Source organism: Pleurodeles waltl, chromosome 3_1, assembly GCF_031143425.1.
Source record: "Pleurodeles waltl isolate 20211129_DDA chromosome 3_1, aPleWal1.hap1.20221129, whole genome shotgun sequence".
In the NCBI taxonomy this organism is placed as follows: Eukaryota; Metazoa; Chordata; class Amphibia; order Caudata; family Salamandridae; genus Pleurodeles; species Pleurodeles waltl.
In genome coordinates, this window is record NC_090440.1 from 1,411,233,139 (window position 1) to 1,411,254,692 (window position 21,554).

The following is a 21,554-nucleotide window of genomic DNA, read 5'->3' on the forward strand; positions in this document are numbered from 1 at the left end:
TCCTCCCGATTTCTTGGGTGCTGTCCCACAGCGTTGACCCTGTCGACGATTCTTCGCCATAGCTCCATCTTCCTGGCTATGGAGGTTTGCTGCACCTGTGCTCCAAATAGCTGTGGCTCTACCCGTAAGATTTCCTCCACTATGACCCTGAGCTCCTCCTCGGAAAACCTGGGGTGTCTTTGGCATGACATGGGGTGGTGTAGGTGATGTGTGGGGCGGTGTATGTGTTGATGAGTGTGGTGATGTGGGGTGTTTTGTGCGTGGATGTTGTATGGATGATGGTGTTGTGTGCCTCTGTGTGGTGGGGTTGTCTATTGCTGTGCTATCTCTCTGTCGCCTTCGTCTCTAATTTTTGGTCGTAGTGGTTTGTGGGTGATGTGGGTGTGTGTTTTATATAGTATTGAGTGTGTGGGATTGGTGTTTATATGTGTCTCAGGTGTGTGTAATTCGAATTGTCCAATGTGGCGGTGTTTTGGTGATGTGTGTGTATTTTGAGCGTGGCGGTGTGTACCCCCAATGGAATACCGCGGTTGAAAGACCGCCGCGTGGATTCATGGGTCGTGATAGCATGGGCGTGTTTCTGTTGGCATGACGGTGGAGGTTTTGTTTTCGCCAGTTTATCACTGTCCTTTGGTGTGGCGGACTTGTGTGGGTGTCTGAATTTCGGCGGATTCCGAGCTGTGGGTCATAATAGCTGTGGTGGAATTCCGCGGCGCTGTATTGGCAGTCTTCTGCACGGCAGTAAGCGGCTTTTACCGCCAATGTTGTAATGACCCCCAGAATGTTCAAAACTCAGACTGCACCACCTCTAAAAGCATGTCTTACACATTTTGTCTGGTAGTATTTTGAGACACAACAGGGGGCTTTCTCGTCTCATTTCAGAAGTCTTAAAATCTGGTGTGGTTTGAAGAGATAGCTCAAAAAAGCAGGCCTTCCGCACTTACCAATACCTTCTGTCGTACGAGGTATTTACGCAGATTGTGTTCAACAGGTAGCAACTTCTTGCTGAAGACAAATGTCCTGAGGTAATTATAACCTGCACCCCTGCCATGCACAGTTATCTGATCAATAATTGTACTGCAGGTGTTACTGTGACATCAATGATGTTACCAAATATGTCATGAGTGTTGCAATTTGTGGGGTAATTAGCACTGCATGGCGAGTGCATGAATTGTAGTTATCTTTGGACATGAGTTATAGTTTTTTTTAGATAACTCCAACTATAACAGGGGAATTTCTATGGTTTGGTACGTTTAAAATGTGAGCCTAACTATAACATCCCTGTAACCTTTGGTTTTTAAGTGAATTTCTATTTTTTTTAATTCTATTTCCCGTGGCCAGACCCTGCAGCCAACACCCCTACCCACTCAACCCTATGCTGTGCACAGCCCTTTGGCCATGCGCTGTGGGAGTTGGCTGTGGCCTGTCTCTCTGGGTGTGAGAACAGGTGTGAGAGGGTGTATCTGCGGGTGAGAGTGTCTGTGAGAGTGTCTGTCTGGGTGTGAGAGTGGATGCATCAGTGTCTTAATGGGTGCATCAGTTTCTGTGTGGGTCTGTGAGTGGGGGCTTGAGGGTTTCAGTCGGTCTGTGAGTGGGTGTGTGAGAGTCTGAGTGGATCTGTGAGTTTGTATGTGAGTGTCTAAGTAGGTTTGTGAGTGGTTGCCTAAGGGTTTGAGTGGGTCTGTGAGTGGGCCTGTGTCTGAGTGGGTCTGTGACTGGGTGCATCAGTGTCTTAGTGGGTCTATGAGTGTGTGCATGAGTGTCTGAGTGGGTCTGTGACTGTGACTGTAACAGTGAATGTGTGAATAGCAAAACAAAACATGCTTTAATGCTTTATCTATAGAAACTAGGTCCTAACTATACCTAGTATATAAGTAAAGCAGGTCTCGCTGTCAAACAGCAGAGCTTTCATCTCTGCCCCCTGCACGCATGCAGAGGACAGAGATGGAATGCTTCAGCAAGTACAGAGCTGCTGTCAAGGCAGTTCCGTGCTTGCTGAAGCATTGGCACTGCAGGGGAAGTCTTAAGGCTTCCCCTTCACTGTCAGGTAGCCCATAAAGAGGGCATTTAAAAAAAAAAAAAAAATAAAAAAATTAAATGTGGAGAAACCACGGGGGAGTCCTTAAGGTCTCCCTCGCAGTCCCAGATAACTTGTAAAGGGCATTTTAGTAAAAAAAAATGTATATATAAATAAATAAATGAGGAGGGACCACAGGGGAGCTCTTAAGGGCTACATTGCGGTCCCAGATAGAACATAAAGGGCTAAAAAAAACTAAAATTAAAAAAACACTAGCTTAGTGTAAAGATTGAAGACCTTCACACTGAGCTTTAGGGATTTGAGTCCAGCTGGACTAATTTCATTTTTTTTCTTTTTAGTAACAAAATATATAATCTAAAAAAAAAACATTTTTGATTTTAAATGGAACACAAATAACTCTTTCTAAATATATCAGACATCAGAAACTGAAAAACTCTGTCCCTCTCTCACTTTCTTTTGCTCTCTTTGTCTCTCTTTCAATTAATTCTCCAACTCACACACTCACTCAGTCAATTACAAACCCAGTCACAGTCCAAGACAGACACTCACACACCCACTCACAGACCCACTCAGAGCCATACATACAGTCACACACCCACTGACACACCCACTCAGACCATCATACACTCACTCACAGACCCACTGACACACTGATGCACCCACTCACCGACCCATGCACACACTGACACACCCAGTAAAACACTGATGTGTGCACTCTCGCACCCAGAGAGACAATCTGACAGCCTCTCTCACCCCCAGATGCACCCTCTCACACCTGTGGTTGGATTAACGAATACTAATTTAAATTACTATATGTTAAAAAAACGTAGAAATTCACTGAAAAAAACAAAGGTTACAGGGATGTAACAGTTAGGAAATAGAATTAAAAAAACATAGAAATTCACTTTAAAAAACAAAGGTTACAGGGACGTTGTAGTGAGGCCCAGATTTTAACGGTTCCAAACCATAGAAATTCACCAGTTATAGTTAGAGTTACCGTAAGTAACTATAACTCATGCCCTAAGGTAACTATAAGTTGCACCCTTTCCATGCACTGCAAATTACCCACAAATTACAGCAATCATGTCATCTTTCATAACATCATTAATAATATCAATGTTGGCCTTTGGCCGTGCACAATGGCGGTTGGCAACAGGACCTGGCCTGTGGCCAGGACCTTAGGCCAACCCCCAATAGGCACCCAACCTTACACCATGTACAATGTTTACCTGTGCCCAGTGGAGGTTGCCCACAAGACCTGGCCTGTAGCCAGACCATGAGGCCAATCCCCTTAAAAACCCAACCGCATGCTGTGGACGACCATTTGGCTGTGTGTGGCGGAAGTTGGCTGCGTCCTCTCAGGGTGTCAGAATAGGTGTGAGGGATTGTTTCTGGGGATGAGAGTGACTGTGAGAGTGTCTGTCTGGGTCTGAGAGTGCATACATCAGTGTTTTAGTGGGGACATATGTGTCTGCTCGTGTCTTTGAGTGGGTGTGTGAGGCTGTCAGTGGGTTTGTGAGTGGGTGAGTGAGAGTGTAAATGGGTCTATGAGTGGGTGCATGATGGTCGGACTGGGACTGTGTGTGTGTGCACGAGGCTCGGGTGGGTCTGTGAGTGGGTGCGTGATTGAGTGAGTCTGTGAGTGGGTGAGTAAGGGTATGAGTACGTTTGTGAGTGGGAGAAAGAGATTGAAAGAGAGAGAGAAAAAGAGAGTGAGAGGAAGCGAGATAGAGAATTTTATAGGCTTTGAAATATGACATACTTAGAATGAGATATTTCTCTTCAATTTAAAAAAAAAACATGTGTCTGCCATTTTTTAAAAATTAAAAATATTTTTTACTTATAAAATAAACAAAACAAAAGAGAATAGTGAGACCTGATAGACTTAAACCCTGAGTGCTCAGTGTGAAAATCTGTGACCTTCACACTGAGCTGTAGCTTTTTTTCCTTTTACATTTTTTTCAGCCCTTTATGGGCTATCTGGGACCATGAAGGCACCCTCAAGGGCTCCCGGCGGCCCGTATATATTTATTCATTTAATTTTCTTAAAAACTTCTTAACAAAATGCCCTTTACAGGCCATCTGGCACCAATGGGAAGCCTTAAGGCTTCCATCGCAGTATTATTGCTTCAGCAAGCATGGAGCTGCTTTAACAGCAGGTGCCTGCTTGCTGAAGCATTTCATCTCTGTCCCCTGCATGTGTGCAGGGGTGAGAGATAAAAGCTTTGGGGGCATCATTATACTCCATTTGTGCTGACTTTGCGTTATTTTTTTAATGCAAATTCAGCGTAAAACTAACTCCATATTTAGAATTTGACTTTAGACACATGTAAAAAAGATGGTGCTAACCCCATAGCCCCATATTTATCCCCCGGGCTAAAATGACACATGGGTGATAGGAAGGGCAAAATATATTTCAAAGCTGGCTTTGCACCATTACTGAACGCCTGGGTCAGACCAGGCGTTAGTGGACCTGTGGACCCATTTCCATGGTTGAATACCATGGAATGGGACCACAGATGCCCTCCTCAAGCCCCAGGAACACCCCTACCCACACCAGAGGGACACCGAAGGATAGGGTACCTCATCCCTGGTAAGTACAGTAAGTAGAGGATTTTTTTTTTTTTTTTTAATTAAAGTGTCATTGGGGGCCCAACTTGGGGCCCCCTGCATGGCGCAGGGTGCAATGGCCATGCCCAGGGAATCCTTGTTCCCTGTGCTGGCCATTGGGGTGGTGGGCATGACTCCTGTCTTTCCTAATACAGAAGTCATGTGGTATTGATGGTTTTGTGTCAGAAAATGACACTAGGCTGGTAAGAGGCATTTTTTTGTCTCTAACCAGCCTAACGTCATTTTTTGGTGCAAAACCCCCTTCTCCCATACCGCCACCACCCAGCTAATGTCATTTATTTTGACGCTAGCCCACCCTTTGCACAGGCTTGGACCATTCCATAAATATGGCACCCGGCTGGCGCTCAGGAATTGCGCAAACCTGTGCTAAACTTTTGATGCAAAACTGCGTTAGTGCAGTTTTGCATAAAAAAGTATTAATATGCCCCTTGGTTTTTGACAGTGGGACCTGCTTTTAAAAACCAAAGTGTTTGATGTGCATCTGCAAAGCTTTTTCTATGGAAACATGGCCCTAACTATAACTACCTAGTGGCGTCTGCCACTAGGTAAAAAAAAAAAACATATGTATACTATATATAGTTTTGTACACTGTATTGTATTGTGTTTTTCTGTTTTTGGTTTATACACTTATTTCTCACTAGCATTGTGCTTTCATTCGTAGTACCTATTTTCTCATTTGGATTGTCACAACAATATGTGTATATACATGTATATACAGGTACAATCAATTGATTATTGATTAAACCACTACATTGTGAACTGTGTATTTTGTTTGTGTTAGCAGGCTCTTTGAACAAGTTAGCCCTTATGTAAGTATTATAAAGCCTTTTAGGTGATTCCTACTATAACATTGTTTTGTATACATATATTTGGGCATGGGCATTCCAAGATGCCAGGGCTAAATGTCCATACCACTTTTTTTTTCCATATGCCCAAGCCCATGTTCCTTAGTGGGCTTTCTTCCCCCTTATGAGGGAGGGATTGGAAATCAATGCCTCGAATCTGCCCCTGAGGATTAGATAGATTGTGAAGCCTGCTTTTGGATGGGGTCACAGTCCGGTGCCTGAATCGTTTATTTTTTTTGTGGACTTTTTTTTTTTTTATTGGTGTCTAATGGTCTTTCTGCGTGCTTGGTAAAAATACAGGAGGGAAGTACCTTCCTCAATCCACCTCCAGGGAGAGCAAAAACACTCACTGTTGCACCTATTCTAAGAGCACCTATTCTAAAAGCGGAGGAAATGTCTGAGACCTGCATAGGCCAGCCCCACCCCATCACTTTCTATTTTTTTCACCTGATGTCTAGTGGGCTCTCTGCCCCTAAGGTATAGATTGCAGGTAAACTTCCCAAATCTACCCTTGAGGGGTGGACAGAAAGATTGTTGTGCCAATCTTGGGGTGAGGGCATGGCCTGATGCCTGGGTGGGCCAGCATCATCCCTTTAATTTTTATAGACCATTTTTGTCCCTGATATCTAGTTCCTTTTTGTGCCTATGGGGACAGATTTGGGGTAAACCCCCATAACCCACACCCTTGGGGCCAGAAAGACTGCTACACCTGTTTTGGGATGGGGACACTGCTCAATGCCTGCCTCAACTGCCACCCTGCCTCCTGTTTTTTAAAATCTTTTTCCCATGGGTTCCTGTGGGCTGTCTGACCCCCAAGAGGGCAGATTGTGGTTATACTCATCAAATACACCCCCATGAGGGCAGAAAGACTGTTGCTCCCTTTGTTGTGAGTGGGCACAGCCCAATGTTTGGTCAGTTATTTTGCCTTGAAACTAGTGTGCTTTGTGCCCTCCATGAGGTGGGCAATTGCTGGTAAATACCCTGAAATGTACTCAAGGAGGACAACTGGTTGAATTTTTCTGTGCAGATATCTTGCCTATGATTGAGGGGCCACTCCCCCTAGGGTCTAATGGATGCTCAAGGATGACCTTAATGCTGTTCTCCTCAAACGGGGAGCAGGGATCCACTGTAGAAATATTTAATTGAAAAGGAGAGATTCTTTCATTTTCAGCAATACTTCACTCTTTAAAATTGGCACACGGGCCTATATATGGAAGTGAAAGTAAATCTGCTCATTTTAATTTTACCCTACCCAGCAGGCTGACCTGAAAATACAAAAAACGAATTCCCTCAGTTGGGGTCTCTTCCCTCATGCTTGATGTGACCTCCACATCAACAGTGCACAGCTAGTAGCGCAGTTGACATGGAAATCACATAAATTGCACCAAAACAGATAGAATAAGCTGTGAGCTGTATGGAAATCTTCATTATTTGTCAGAAATGTAAATTACCTTACTGTGCGATAGGCCTTATTAGGACAGTGGCAGCAGTCTACTAGTCTACCAGGTGGGTGGAGGACTATCCGCCTGATTTAGAGATCTCCACCTGTCTGTCTTGCAAGCCCCCTCGCCAGATATGAAGCTTTGCTGAGTGAGACTAAAATGCCTGCTAGGCCAATTTTTTGGTTCAGAGAAAACCAGGCTCTCTAACCAGACGCTAGCAGGGTAAATGAGTAATGGTCATCCTACCTTAAATAAGTCAGGACAACTTCTTCAGTGACCCGATGGCCTTTTGACAGACAGGCTTCTAGGCCAAAGGTTTATACTGGCAGAGCCAATGAAGCTTTACTGGTACAGCTGGTGTATCCCTAAATCTAAACAGAGTGAAACACCCACAAGTTTGGCGGAGCCAGAGCACCACCAGTTTACAGTGGTACTCCCAGCTGTAAACGTTAAATGAGGTCTATAGTTTCCAAGTTTGAATAAAATTTATAAATCATAAGTGAGAAAAAGTTCTCCAAAAGTGACTGTGGGATTGGAATGTTTGTTTTAGTTTTGTGCATAGAGCTGAGGATATTAATGATATTCCAAATTTCTTCTCGTGTGTCTGTCAGTCTTGCAGTCATCTGCTCTTTTCAGAGTTAGTGGAAGCCAGATTCATACCAGCAGGGCTTCAGTTAGCACAGCCAGCATAAACCCCTGACTGAGCAGCCCTTCCACCTCTGGTACATCAAGTCCCAGTAGCAATATGTCTGCCTCGCTAGTTTTCCCTAACTACTGGGACCATCAAGAGAGTAATTGCAGTCCCAGTAGACAAAACTCACAATTGTCAAAATTAGGTTAATTGTAGTTTTATTTTTTAAACAAACTCACACTTTTGGAGTTTGTTTTCAGAAAATAAAAGTATTTTCCAAGTGTGTGCTTCTAACATTGCAACCATCATGCCATGGGTGCCTCCAATTGAGCCACCACAGGAGGACATCCACTGAAGGTGCAGAGATCATCACCTGCTCGATGAGATTCTGCAAACCGGAGACTTAGTGACTGTAATGTCCCTTCATCCAAAATGTGATAGTGGGATTTCTGTTCAAACACACATAATGTGTCTTCTGTGTATACAGCCAAAGGTTACTTTTACTTTAGCTTTTTCTATTAAAATGTAACCTGTTATGATGTACTTTGTACCATTCCCAAAGTATGAACAGAGAGCATGACATGGACCTTTGTTGTGCCTTGCACAAAGTCACTGTGTCCTCACGAGAATACCCAGCCACCCCCGAACACAGTTTGTGAACCCCCTCTGAAATCTGCAGCCCGTCACCCTGTCCACAGAGGCATCAGAAAACTGGGAGAAAGGCAGGGCCTTCAGCCTCATCCTCGGCCCAGGTCCCTTGGCACCAGAAGCGGGTAGGTGACGGGCACAGGGCCGAGCCTTTGATTAGAACCTGTTGCTCAGTGCCCCTTCCTGTAAAACACTGATTCGTCTACGCTACAGTTGTTAATACATGGCCTGTTCCTCTCCCAAATCCTCCATAACCTACTGGCACAGGGTTTGGTCCCTGCCATGCACCTCCCTCTTGTTGGAGCTTGCCTAAAGAGTTGAGATAGTATGCACATGTAACTTCACAGCTCACAGTTTGATAAAGAGTAATAATTTAAAAGTTTTCTTCAAGGGAAGACTGATCAGCCACATCATCAAAATTAACCAAACCCTCCTTCCTTCCAAGTTGTAAACAGAATGATCAAGTTAATTAAGTTGGAAAGGTTTAGATAAAACTGCTTACAGTGCTGAAGGACATATCAGTTATCAGTCAGTCATAAATTCTTTTATTTAGCTTAATCCTTAAAAGTATAAAAAAATAAAAAGGACAAAGTTCATTATACAAAATCCTATACATAAACAGTCAATTATACAAGATTCGTTTAAAAAGAATTCCCCATTACACAGTGCATTCACATACAAAATTCATAATTCATTCTGATTCTTATAAACCAACTCTACTTACATAATTCATTAAATTATTTCAACCTTCCGCCAATTCCATTCCCTACCAATCCTTTAAAGGGCAGCTTGCCAACGAAATTATCCCACATACAATTCTAATGAGACTCAGATCCTTACAATGACATAAAGTGCAATTTCCAATATAAAGTGCTCCACATTTTACTTCACGCCTCTTTAAAATGTGGCAAATTTTCAATATTACCATCAACCAATGTAATTTTCAAAATAATCAGTTTAAACCATTTCAAACTCTTCATAAGCCTTTACTCCCTACATTACACCAGGCCCTATAAGTTCAGTTAAAATCCCTATTAAACCAATTCAAAATTGGCCTAGCGCACAGGTTACATTCCAAAATCTCATATCTATTAGTAACCTAAGCGTTTGATTCCAATTAATAATATTATATTCCTTAAAAATTGGTTTTAAAAACTTCTTAGGAACCTCTAAAAACCAATAACAATCCAAAAGTAGGTGGTGCGTGCTAAATTTCTGTTGTAAGCCACATGTACATAGGCCATGGGCATCCCTGAGAATTGTTTTTGCTTTGGTGTCCCTATAGCTTGGGTTCAACCCAATTTGGAACTGTAACACTGTGTCCCTTAGTCTTTGGTTAGGTAGAGCCTCTATATAGGGTAAATTTTCTGGGTTCCTCCATCCCCCTACCATAGCCTGAGTTGAAATTTTACTCTCCAGATATTTCATATCCATTTCTCTTGCCCTTTCCTTCACTATTGTTTGTAAGTTTTGTTTCGGAATTTGTACACAACACCACTGATTACCGGGTAAGCCTAAAAGAACGCAGATCTTCTCTAACCGTCCTTTCACTTGTAACGCCCAATACAACTTGCTTGTTATTATTTCTTTTTTACACAATCTTGCAATCTTACAAGTCCCCTCGTCTCTTATGCTTAACCAAAACTTCAGCGCAGCTTGCAGTCCCTTGAAAGTCCATGCCGTCATTTGACATTCTGCTCTTACAGCTTGAAACATACTTGAGGGAGGTAATGACAGCATACGCTTTACGCAAATGCTTTCTTCTGTCGCCCAATTTAGTTTCCCTGTGAATGTTAGAACTTCCACCCCATATTGAAACTGGGGACGTACCATGGCATTAAAAGCAGAAAGAACCGGCTGGAGGGAAGGACCCCCATATTTGCTACTAAATTGTTTCAATCCCCAGACTGATGATAAAGCTTTATTTTGTAGGGCTTCAATATGATCTTTCCATCTCAAATCTGAATCAAACCACATGCCTAGATATTTATACTTTTTTTACTTTCTCTATTTTTTCTCCTCACAGTAGGTAAGTAAATTCACTCTTCTCTTTCCCTATAGACATTATTTTCATTTTATCCATATTTCCTACAATTTTTTTCCTTTGGCAATAGGAGTAGAACACCTCTAATTTCCTTTGTAGCCCTAACTCCGTCATATCCATTATCACTAAATCATCAGCATATAATATGCAGGAAACATGTACGCCATCCATTTTTGGGCTTAGGCCTTTAACTCCCTGCAACAACCCAGGCAAGTCTGACAGAAATAATGTAAATAATATTGCCGCCAACACACATCCTTGGCGCAGACCATTCTTTATGGGGATCTTTTTTTAAAGTGAACCACTCATGTCTAAAATTACTTGGGCCCAATTTTGTAAATGCAGACCCCAAAGGAGAAATTGATCCCTAATTGTGTTAGCATGTCCCATCCAATATCAGTTGTGAAAATCAACAGGAAGCTTAAGAATATTATATTATGTTTTCTGAGATTTGAATCTTGTGCGAATTCTAGAAACAAGACTGCGGTACAAAACAAGTGCAATGAATATATGGCATCAGCCCACTTACACTTACTTGTTTGAGGGATAGAGACTCACTCTTTGTGAGTGAATTAGAGGGCAAACATTGGAAGACTTATGGTAGATTTTAGCGTTACAGGTCCATGGGGATTTATTGATTCTATGAATACAACATGTATTTAGATGAAGTTACAGTACATTATCATCAAGATACATGTTAAATTCATCCACAATCTAAAGGACCGGGAACACTGTACATGGAAAAAAGGCATTAAGCTTGTCCGGATTTCTAATATCCTTGCATCACAGCTGTCTCTGATGAGTTCACCTTGAGAGTTCTGGTCGAGAAATCATAAGCCAGAATCAATTTAGACATGTTACAAATGAAGGTGAGTGATGATCAGGACACTGTTGATCACTGTTAAAGTATGAATAAGTCAAACTAATGCAAGGTGTGGACACCCTGACTTAAGAGAATAAAGAATTTCCATGGTCAGTTTTAAATGTTGCATAATGAATCCCTAGACTTGGTACATTTGGTCTGATATATGAGCACTATGCCTATGGCACATGAATAATTATCAACAATCAGTGTGAGGTGAATTAACATTATAGCCCTCATTACAAGTTTGGCAGTCAGCGTACCGCCGTGGCACAGGCCCGGCGGCGAAGACCACCATATTACAAGTCCTAGAAAGGTACCAGCAGAACACAGCAAAGTCACTGTTCGGCCTGCCACAGCGGAAGGGCTGCCACACCAGGCAGCAGCCATCTCTAGCCTGGCAGTCAGACAGCAGCCCACGACCATATTATGAGGTTGCACACCACCAGGATTTCCAGGGCAGAACTACCGCCACCAAAATCCTGGCAGAAACGAACAAGATAATGGGAACACCTACCGTCAGGAACACAGGCACGTCTGTAGACCCCATGGCACACAAATCACAACCCCTTCCAATCTTCCACCTGGCCCTGCAACTCCTGGACCAGCGAAGGTGAACACGACACCAACCGTAAGTATACCAGCCTAGCACACACTGGAGGGAACAACGTTAGTACAAACACACAACACACACACAACGTGGGAAGCTATGCCCACACACACTCGCAAACACCCTAACCAACACACACACACACCAATACCCACAACCACCACACATACATGGTGAATGAAAGCCAGGACTAGGTAGGTAACAATGACACCAAAGGTGTAGTGCTGCATGAATACAATATATTGCAAAACATGTGCAACAACAAATGTACATACGAGCCCAAGGGCAAGTCCAAAATCCATAGTGCCCCGAGCACACTGGGCACAATATGACACCCCAACTTGACTCCTGACTGCAAAGTGCAGACCTCCATAGGGCAGGGGCATCAACAGGAAATGCAGGCACCTCAGGCGTGAGGGGGTGATGGGGGTGGGGGGGTCCTTGGGCTTGGAGGGGGGGTCTTTCCATCTGGGCCTGGCGGGGGTCCCTTAGGGGTGCCCTTAGATGGTGGGGTCCCTGGGCTTGCCCTTGGATAGGGGGAGCTTAGCAAGGAGGGGATTGGGCTTGCCCTTGAATGGGGGGCATAGCAAGTTGGGGGGTTTGAGCTTGGCCTTGGAAGTGGAAGAAGTGGGCTTGGCCTGGGCAGAGGTGGGAGTGAGCTTGGGCTTGGGTTTGGCAGCAGGAGCAGGGCAAGTGACAGGGGTGGAAGTGGCAGGTGGTGGAGGGGCAGTGGCAGTGGCAGAGTGGGATGCAGAAGGCTGGGGCAAAGGAAGGGCAGCAGGGCGCTTGGGGGAACAGAGACTGGGTCAGTGGTGGGGAACAGGGAAAACTCAAATAGGAAACTTTTTGGGGGAACACATGGGAGGTCACTGGAAAGACGTTTGGGAGTAGAGGGAGTGTGTATGGTTGTGAGGTGTGTACATGTATTTGCCATGGGTGCAGGTGTGTCAGTGGATGAAATGTGTGTGCTGGGGGACTTTTCGGTGGGTGAGTGTGTGCTTTGAGATGTACTGGGAGGAGATGCAGGGAGAGGGCAGGGGGACGTGTGAGTGTATGTTGGGGTGGTGTCTGCAGGCAGGGTGGATGTGCTGCATGTGGGTCTGTTGATAGTTGTGCCAGTGGTGTATGGGGTGCATGAATGGGGGTCAGAAGATGTGGTGACGGTGGCAGTGAGGGCACATGTGGCAGGAACAGTGACTGATGTGATGCTGATTGGAGGTGTAAGTAGTGTGTCGACTCTGAGGGGGGAGGTGGTTGGGTAGTTAGTGCAGGGTGTGGCTGTTGACATGTCTGCATATGTGTGTTGAGTGTGTGCATGGCGGTGGTGGCATCTGTGGTGCTTATGTTTGTTCTTGCATACTGTGTCTGTTGATGTGGATGCATGTGGATCAGTAGGTGTGCCTTGGATGGGTGAGGGGAGAGGGATGTAGGATTGGGAACACTGGCTGCCATCAAGGAGGAGGCCAGAGCTTAAAATGATCTCTATAGGCCAGACAAGGCACAGTGAATGCCTTCAAGGAACGCATTACACTGTTGCATCTGGGATGCCAGTCCCTAGATGGATTTCACAATAGTTGTCTGCCCCACAGAGATGGACCTCAGGAGGTCTATAGCCTCCTCATTGAAGGCAGCAGGGCTGACTGGGGCAGGGGCAGAGGTGCCTGCTGCGAAGGAGATGCCCACCCTCTTGGGTGAGAGGGCATGTGCAGATGGGTGGGGAGCTACAGGGAGAGCAATGCTGGTAAGGGGGGTGGCGGACAAGGATAGTGCTGGGGTGGTCCCAGATTGGTCCCCCACCACCAGGGATCTGCCATCGGAGGAGGGATCTGAAGATGTAGTGATCGATCCGGTCTCCCTCGTGGCACTCCCCTCACCCTCCATCCCACTGGTCCCCTCGGCTCCGCTGGTGTCAGCCTCCTGGGTCCTGTGAACTTTAGATTTCCCACTCGCCGGTGCCCCTTTTCCTTCACCAGATGATGCTGATGCACACAAAGACAGAGAAGGACAGGGAGGGAGGGAGAGAGAGACAGGGTGCAATCCGTCAATGCCAACACTACAGTTACACAGGGTAGAACATCAGCATTTGATGCCAGGCCATGATACACTATGCCTACCCCTGCACATCCTACAACTAAGGAACACCATGGGGAAAACCACAACAATGCACATGTCAACCGCTGATGGTTTGACTGATGCAAACATCTACATGAGGAGTGTCATACCTCCCACACCTGTCCAGTACCTTCCCACTACCCATGGCCATTGAAACAAGCATACAAGGGAATGCACACCCAAAAGGATCCTGCACGGCTAGTTGGCAGGCTCCTTGGCTATTCTCAAATGCACTGTCACCACTTGGTGCACCCACCCCACCATACATGCAGTGCCTGCCAGCTGACTGAGGTCATGGATACACCCCTGGCACAGTGGTTGGCCTTGACCAATCACAATGCCCTGACACCCCAGCTCTGAACATCCAGTTGCCATGTCCTGGCAAGCAGATCTATCAAGTAGGTGGCCACACAGTTTCTCCTTGTAGGAGTCTGCTCCACTACCACTGACTGCATGGCATTACTTACACCTATGAAGTCAATCCTGCCCACATGGACACACCCCATAGTGGGCATCAGGGTACCTAGCATCCACGCTACATCTGCCCACTGGTGCCCACCCAGAAATACCATGTCAACACATGTCACAAGTGAGAGTGAGTACTTACCCCCACATGGCTGCTGTGCTTCCCTCAAGTGCCCTTCCACCTCATGGTAGGCCACTGCCAATATTCAGCCCATTACGGGGGTCAGGGTCAGATGGGCCCCCCTCCCTCATTGGGAGGATGTCCCCCGCTGGGCTGCCGCAGTCTTCCGGGCCCAGCATCTCAGGTCCTCCCACAGCTTCCTGCAGTAGATTCTCCGCCGGGCATGGACTCCCAGGGTCTGCACTTGCATGGCGATGGCACTCCAAATCCCCTTCTTCTGATGGGTGCTGACCTGCATTGGTGACACAGACAGAACACAGTCATGTAGGGCGGCATTCCTGGGACAGAAGTGGACAGCACACTTCCACACCCGGATGTTATCACCCAAAGTCGCCCTCAGTCCCTCACTCATATCCATGCTCCATTCACACGACCACCTACCAAAGCCCCCTTCACCATGCACACAACTTACATACAGGACTATGACAATGAACTCACCTGCTGCTCTGGTGCCCCATACAACTTTACATACAGGGGCAGCACCCCGTCCAAAAGTCGCTCCAACTCTTCCTGGGTGAAGGCTGGGGCCCTGTCTTCTGTAGGATGCGGCATCTTAGTTCCCAGAGTCAGTACACAGCAGCACATGCAGTGGAGGACTTCAGTGAATGATGTTCAGGAGTCAAGTGAGCATGAGCACATGAAATGACGGTCACAGCCGCTGCGGACATCACTGTCACCGCTGGTGGTGATCACCATTGGATCCTGCCTCCCATTGGCACAGTGTGAGCCAATTATGAGTTGCACAACGGTCGTGACCACCTACCGCCATGACGTGTTATGCCGGTGGGATGATCTCACTTCCACATGTCCCATGCATGCAGACAGGCGGGAACCATTTTACATTTAGAATGAGTGATGTGTGTGAAATTTAGTGCGTCATACAGCTATGCTGCACAACATGTTACCACCTCTCCCCAGTTTCCAGGTACTATGCACGGTTGAGGATGAGGAATGCACCGGTGCACAGGCCTCTAGTAGACCTTGCCACCCAGGAGGAGTGTCACATCATCCAGACCTATTGCCTGAACCGAGTGACCATAATGGAACTGGTGGCCCAGTTGGACCATGGTTCTGTAGCCTGCCATTCGCATTCCCAATGCCATCCCTACCACAGTGCAGGTGTTGTCATTCCTTCACTATCTTGCCTCAGGCTGCCTCCAGGTCACAGTGGGCCTCGCAAGTGGGATGTCACAGTCCATGTTCAGCAACATCCCGAGGGGATGTACTGTGTGCTCTGATTAAAACTATGGCCGGCTACATCCGATTTCCCCGACGTGCAGATTTGCCCACTGTCAAGGCTGCATTCTATGCTGTGGCACACGTCCCAAATGTCATTGGGGTCATTGATTGCACTCACTTTGCACTGGTGCCACCCAGGAGGAATTAACCAGTGTACAGAAACTGCAAAAACTTTCATTTGGTCAATGTGCTAGTGGTTTGTCTCGCAGACCAGTATATCTCCCGGTTGACGGCAAAGTACCCAGACTCTGTGCATGATTTCTACATCCTGCGGAACAGCAGCGTCCCACATATGATGGCACCACTCCAGAGGGACCGGGCCTGGCTCATCGGTGTGTATCCCTGCATATGTGGGCCCCTCAGCTCACAGCACCCTTGTGTTCCTGCCCTATTTCCCTCCCGGTCTTGACATGCCTCTTCCCTCTATGCACACAAGTGACTCTGGCTATCCCAACCTGCCCTGGCTCCTGACACCCGTGAGGCGTTCAACCTCAGCTGCAGAGGACTGTCACAATGAGGCCCACGGTCATACCAGACAGGTCATTGAGAGATGCTTCGGCCTGCTGAAAGGCCAGGTTACGGTGTTTGCATGTCTCCGGGGGTACCCTGCTCTACAACACACAGAAGGTGTGCCAGATCATTCTAGCCTGCTGCATGCTGCACAATCTGGCCCTGAGGCGTCACATCCCATTGCTGGATGCAGAGGAGGGGTTAGCTATACCAGTGGCTGATGAAGGGGACATGGGGAGTGATAAAGAGGAGGATGATGAGGATGAAGCTGACTCTAGGGCGGAGCTGATTTGACATTACTTCAGCTGAGAAGCAGGTCTGTGCAAACTGTGTAATATGTGTCCTCTACAACTGTCTGCCTTGTCCCAGATGCCACATGTTGTCTGTGACCACTGATGGTACTGGTTGCAGCTCTGAATCTGGGTGGATTGGGGGGTGTCACATGTGCCCATGCCTGAGGTAGTCACAGTGCACAGGTCAGGCCTATGGTCAGGCAGATGTTGTGCTGGTGCACTAGTGCCATCAATGTGTACGTGGAATGTTCCCTGAGTTGCCAGTTTAAGTGCTATGTGTGTGCCACACAGGGTTGTTGCATCTGTGTAGCATCCATACTGGGATTCAACATTGGGTGGCAGTGCAACATTGTTGTTGGTGGCAGTGGGTATGGGGCCAGGTCTGCTGCTGGGGGCTGTGAGGGTGGAACCATTTGGTTGGTATGTGTTGTGTATGTGTGTTGGTACTGGCCATATGGTTGTGTACCTACCTGGCATATCTGCCCTGGATACCTGTTCCTACATTGGGATCTGTGACTCCTACAGTGATTGTTGTCCCTGTCTTGCTCTCCTTTCAGGACAATGTTGTGGTATTCTGTGCTCCGTGCCTGGGCTGTTGCCTCAATTGACACATATGTCCTGTCACTGCCAGCTCCACGATTGGCCTCCTGGCATTTTGCTCCCCCGCTGTCACCCTCCCATTAATGTGCTGGGCAGTGGGTTGCCACTTGTACACTTATTGGTAGTTCCATACATACTAATGGCAAACAAACACATAGACTTGGATTGTGCTCAATTGTCGTTTATTAGTGATGTAAAAGTGTGAGGGGTGATGAGTGGGGTCATGGCGGTGGAGATCATCAGAATGGTAAGGCCAACTGTAGGTAGTCCAGGTACACCCTGCTGGCCAAGGGTAGACGGACATATGGGAGTGGACAGTCGACAGGGTGTCACACACAAGGGAAAATATTTAGGAGAGGGTCACTTCCTGGCGGTGCTCGTCGTCTGGGCATCATGTCCGGCTGGAAGTCTACCTGGATGTCCTCCCTTGTGTGGAGGTTCCTCAGCTACAGTGGTAGGGATGCTGGTGTCCTGCGAGGCCTGCGGTGAGGCCTCCATGCCACTGGCTGAGGCTGACGTGGAGGGCTGTAATGGAATTTGGCCACTAGTAAGGGCCTGCTGGTGGGAGGTGGACTCATGCATGACAGTGGTCAGGTCCTTGAGCACCCTACTGTGGAGACCATGTTAGTGTTGTGGGCCTGCCATGGTGCATGGCCTCCTGATGGTATTGCCCTTGCAGCCACTGGGTCTCCTGCACGGTGGCGATGATCTGGGCCACTGTGTCCTGGGTGTGCTGATATACAACTGGGACCTGGTTGAGGCCCTCCTGGGCAGTCAGTTGGTGTGGCTGTCTGACCCTTGTGTGTTGGTTCCCTTCCCACTACCCCTGGCCCCCTGTGCCTTTGCCCATGGCACAGTGTGCCCATTTCCAGTAGCAGCAGGGCCGTAATTTTCTGTGGTGTGTGCCCTTGACTCTGGCTGCTGTACTGTGGGGCACACCTCTGATTGATGGGACCCTGGGGCATGGGTTTGGGGTTCAGGGTCTGGCTGTGGTGTTGTAGCCACATGGGTAGGGTCTTCTGATGTGTCCAGGGTGGGTCTGCCATTGGTGGACTGCCCAGTGGCCCCAGATGGCCCAGGAAAGTCATCCTCATCCAGACATCCAGTGTGGCCTTCAACCTGGGAGGGCTGTCTGAGCCTGGCATCCTCTGCAGGGTGTCAGTGGCAGGGGTACCTGTGGATGGATACATTAGATGTTAGTTGTGTGACTGTTGTTGTTATGTCCCTGTTGTGATGCATGCAGTGGCTCAACTTGCTTCCCAGTGATAGCAATGAGAGCTGCTGCACTGCAGACATTGGTTTGGATTGGATTGTGGGAGCTGTGGTTCTTCACGTTGACGTTGACATTGGTGCATTTGGGGTGTGTGAGTAGAGATGGTGGGAGTGAAGTGGTGTGTCATGCAGATGAGTGGTGTGGGGTGTTTGGGACGGGGTCAGTGGGGTGGGTTACAGTGGGTTGTAGAATATTGGGGAGGCATGATGGGCATGGGTGGTTGGTGCTTGGGGAGTATTGCTGACTTACCAGTGTCGAGCCTTCCGCTGATGCCAGTCAGGCCCTCAGGATACATCATGTACAGGACCTTCTCCTCCCAGGTTGCCACCTGGAGGGGAGGAGGTGGGGGCCCACCGCTGGTCTCATTACTGGCTATCCACTGCCTGGACGCCATGGAACAGACCTTCCCCCTGAGGTAGTTCCACCTCTTTCTGATGTTGACCCTTGTGCGTGGGTATGTGCTGACTGTGTTGACACTGTAGATGATCCTCTGTTATAACTCCGTCTTTTTGGCTATTGATGTTTGTTGTACCTGGACTCCCATGAGCTGTGGCTCTACTCTGATGATCTCATCCACCATGACCTGCAACTCATTGTCGGTGAACCGTGGGTGCTTCTGGCATGACATGTTGTGGGGTGGGTATGTGTTGTGTGTCTCGGGTGAACTACGAGGTGTGTGGTGATGTGGGGGTGTTTGGCTGTGTATGCTGGTGAGCTGTGGTGTTGATTTGTGCAATGTGTGCTGTGTGATTTTTGTTTGCTGTGTTTGAGGTGTGCTTAGTCTGAAGTATGGCTGTGACTGCTCGTATTTGTCGCAAAGGCTTGTTGAGGGGGTTATATGGTGGCGTGGTCAGGAATGTGGTGTGAGCAACTTTCCGCTGTGCTTTTTTGTTCCGCTGCGGTGCGAACCACCTACGGTGTCCACCATGCATCTTCCGCTGTGCTGGAGGTTGATTCGTAATCTGAAGGTCGGAATAGTGTCGGAGTGCTGGGGCGGGCGATTGATCAGTCACTCTTTTGCTGTGGGTTGGCCTGGCGGTGTTGGTTTTGTGTCTGTATTTTGGTGGTTTGTGTTTTGTGATTCGTAATCCGGCGGTCGCTATACCGCCACCGCTGACGGTATGGCAGTGCCATTTCACCTGGAGGTCTTGCCCAAAGACCGCCAAACTCGTAATGAGGGCCTATGTCTTGCAACTGAACTGATGGGTAGAGATGGGCAAGGATAGGAAAGGTCTGTCACCATTTTATGCTATTATTTTGTGAATATATTTATAACTTTTGCATACCACTTCCAGTAGAGTGCAACATAATAACTCAGTGGTTAATTTTACCTGAATGAACTGCAGGTCTTGCTTGATTTTTCAAAATAGATATGGCATCAAGTAACCCTTTCCGTACATTATAAAGATTTTGCAGTCACCAAGGAGTTCAGTGACCATATAGAGGAACAAGGCGGAATGCTGAGTTCCTTTTCAATGTTATGGTCCTCTGAGGTCCACACACCATAACCCATCCCACAGACCACTTCAATGGTTAGTGTGGTGCTCTTTCAAATGAGAAAGAGAAAAGATGTTTATAAACATGAAGAATAAAATTTGAATCGCTAGTAAAACATTAAGTATACCATAAAAGGAGTAAGATATTTGTTGCACAAAGATATTAGAATCAGTTTAATACATGCTAGAGGTAAAAAGTGCTGAGGACTTAGAATGTGTAGAAAAAATGTAAAGAGAGTCTATGTACCTTTTAGTTACAAAAATCATAAACAAATAAACATGTTGCCTTAAATATCTCCTTGCTACTCATAACTGTTCATCTAGAAAAACAGAGCAAAAGAAAATAAAGTCACTTTCGTTTAATTTTTTTTAAACCACATCTTTAATTATGCTCTATGAACCTCCTTACCCTTTGGCTCCTGGCTCTGGCAGCAGGCCTTGTGGTGTCATAATTCAACTGTAATGAGTTATTACAATTGAGTGGCTATATAATTTCTTTATTACAGTTGACGAGGCATGTTCCAAGTTGCGTGTGATGATGAAATTATGGATGGGATAAAGTACCCCCTGCCATACATAATAATGATGTTTCAAATCACAGAGAAGGTCCATGACCATATAGAGGAATGAGGCGGAAGGGAGCAACATATGGGGCATATTTACAAGCCCTGTGGTGTAGGGCAGCACAGCAAGCGATATTTCATCCTGCTTCTCATACTGAGGGGGTGATTCTGATTCAGGCGGGCGGCGGAGGCCGCCCGCCAGAATTCCGCCCCCATTATACCGCTCCGCGGTCAGAAGACCGCGGTGGGTATTATGAGTTTTTCCCTGGGTTGGCGGGCGGTCTCCAAAAGACCGCCCGCCAGCCCAGGGAAAAACTCCCTTCCCACGAGGATGCCGGCTCGTAATCGAGCCGGCGGAGTGGGAAGGTGCGACGGGTGCAGTGGCACCCGTCGCGTATTTCAGTGTCTGCAAGGCAGACACTGAAATACTTTGCGGGGCCCTCTTACGGGGGCCCCTGCCGTGCCCATGCCATTGGCATGGGCACGGCAGGGGCCCCCAGGGGCCCCGCGACACCCCCTACCGCCATCCTGTTCATGGCGGCTTTCCCGCCATGAACAGGATGGCGGTAGGGGGGGTCAGAATCCTCATGGCTGCGGAGCGCGCTCCGCAGCCATGGAGGATTCAAACGAGCAGCGGAAAGTCAGCGGGAGACCGCTGACTTTCCGCTTCTGACCGCGGCTGAACCGCTGCGGTCAGAATGCTCGTTGGAGCACCGCCAGCCTGTTGGCGGTGCTCCCGTGGTCGGTGGCCCTGGCGGCCACCGGCCGCCAGGGTCAGAATGACCCCCTGAATGGCTGTACTACTCAGACTTGTGGTAAGACCCAGATATTTCTATAAAATCTGGACACCGAGGAGGTCTAGGTTGGAGTGCCTTGTGTGAATCTCATTACATTGTATTACCTTAGTGCCTGCAAACCTTGAACTTTACCTAAAATCACTAATTCATCTCACATTTCTGTGACCTAAACTGTTAGAATCTGTTGGGATCCATAACATTTCGACATCCTAACATTCCCACAATTCTCCTATTATATAACACAACCTTACTAGTGTGGTTGGGTCTAGCGCCT